The sequence below is a fragment of the Microtus oregoni genome, unplaced genomic scaffold, assembly GCF_018167655.1.
Source record: "Microtus oregoni isolate MIOR12 unplaced genomic scaffold, Mior012 000041F_ref0000270, whole genome shotgun sequence".
In the NCBI taxonomy this organism is placed as follows: domain Eukaryota; kingdom Metazoa; phylum Chordata; class Mammalia; order Rodentia; family Cricetidae; genus Microtus; species Microtus oregoni.
Window position 1 is genome coordinate 4714396 of NW_024543208.1, and position 2303 is coordinate 4716698.

A 2303-nucleotide genomic window follows, 5' to 3' on the forward strand; every position below is an offset into this window, starting at 1 on the left:
AATCAACGGGACCCAAAGTGTAAAGGAAGAAATCAAACTTTTGTTATTTGCAGATGATATGATAGTATTCATAAGTGACCCCAAAAACTTCTACAGCTCACACAAACCTTCAGTAATGTGACAGGATACAAGATCAACTCAAAAAAAAAAATCAGTAGGGCTCCTCTATACATAAAAGATAAAGAAGCTGAGTAAAAATCATAGGAACATCACCATTCAAAATAGTCACAAATAATATAAAATATCTTGGGGTAACACTAACCAGGGCAGTGAAAGACCTGTTCAACAAGAACTTTAGGTCTTTGCAGAAAGAAGTTGAAGAAGATACCAGAAAATGAAAAGATCTACCATTATCTTGGATAAAATAATAAAAATGGCAATCCCACCCAAAGCAATCTACAGATTCAACACAAACTGCATCAAAATCCCAACACAATTCTTAACAAACTGTAAAGGAATAATACTCAACTTCATATGGAAAAACAAAATCCCAGGATAGCCAAAACAACCCTGTACAATAAAAGAACTTCCAGAGGCATCACTATCTCTGACATCAACTCTATTATGGAGCTACAGTAACGAAAATAGCTTGGTATTGGCATAAAAACAGACAGGTTGACCAATGGAATTGAATCAAAGACCCAGATATAAATCCGCATACATATGAAACACCTAATTTTTGAAAAAGAAGTTAAAATTATACAATGGAAAAGAGAAAGTTTCTTCAACAAAAGTTTCTGTCATAACTGGATGTCAGCATGTACAAAAATGCAAATATATTCATATCAATCCCCATGTAAAAAACTCAAGTTCAGATGGATTAAATCCTCAATACAAATCTGATCACACTGAACCTGATAGAAGAGAAAGTGGCAAATAACTTTTAAGGCATGGGCACAAGAAAATCTTTTTAGACCAGGATAAACTTGTCCTTTACATGTGTTTTCTGTCTAACACACAGATGTAAACTTTGGAGAAACCACTAATTAGAATATTTGACTGACATCATTTAGGTTACACTTACTGATATATAAAATCAGATAGATGGATGGATAGGTAGGTAGATAGATAGACAGACAGACAGACAGATAGACAGACAGACAGATAGGCAGAGTACTATTCACTAGTTTGGGGTGTAGTTTTTGTTTGTTTGCTTATTCAAATTTTTTCATAGATATGTATTTCCATTGTGATAAACTAAATTGCTCTTAACCCATGAGTCAAAACTAATCTTTCATGAAATCGCTTTTAATAAGTGTTTCTTATCACAGAGTCAAGAATAGAAGCCATTCTTTTTCCCCCCACAGGCATATAAACTATTTATTAACAGCAAAGACCCAGGGACTAACTTCTTCTTGGATACACCCACAGTGCAGCCCCGGCAGTCAGTGGTCTTAGTGTGCTGGCTTCGGACATGAAGGCCCCAGAAGTGGCTCAGCCCCCTATGGGCCTGAATCTTCTTCAGTCGCTCCAGGTCCTCGCGCAGCTTGTTGTCCAGGCCGTTGGCCAGAACCTGGCTGTGCTTCTCATCCTTCACATCCTTCTGTCTGTTCAAGAACCAGTCAGGGATCTTGTACTGCCGGGGATTCTGCATGATGATGATCACACGCTCCACATCGTCCTCCGTGAGCTCTCCAGTCCATGCCCGCTTTCCTCAACACCACATGAGCGTATCTCGGCCCAACACCCTTCATGGCAGTGATGGCAAAGGCTATTTTCCACCGCCCATGGATGTTGGTGTTGAATACTCGCAAGATGTTCTGGAACTTATCTAGGATCACAAGAGACATGTAGGCCTCCCGTGGAAGAGCTAGAAGCCATTCTTGAAGACTAGAAACAATGTATACACAAAGTTTTTGAGTTTTAATTACATATTTTAGGTTGCTGGATTTAAAAATCTAAATTTTAAGCAAAAATTCTTTGTCTTTTTTAAGAAATGGAACATTTCAGAGCACCAATTAATAGTGGAGCAGGTCACTCAATCCAAATCTCCCTGGAAGTTTTTAAACCATTCTCTCATTCATTTCTAAACTTGCTGCACACTGACGACAGCTGTCTCTGGGGATTATTCTATCATCCCAACTAAAAGTCCTCAGAACACTAGTGTAGCACAGTTTATAAAATCCCATAGTCACAAGTTGGAACTCAACCTGAAGTAAATAAAAGCAAAACAACCAGTCATTGGCTCTTACCTCTACCTTAGTCCAAAATTGCAATCCTACCTCCAGGGATCTCAGAATGAGACAGTGAGAGCTGTTTTGTTCCATGTATTCCTCTCTTGGGCTAGGATTCAATGCGTGCAA

The 2303-nt window shown here is 38.6% G+C and overlaps 1 pseudogene; it reads right to left on the bottom strand.

Annotated features, from left to right (window-relative positions):
* Positions 1 to 1273: 1273 nt before the first annotated feature.
* LOC121433781 lies at positions 1274 to 1790 on the bottom strand (annotated as a pseudogene).
* Positions 1791 to 2303: the final 513 nt, after the last annotated feature.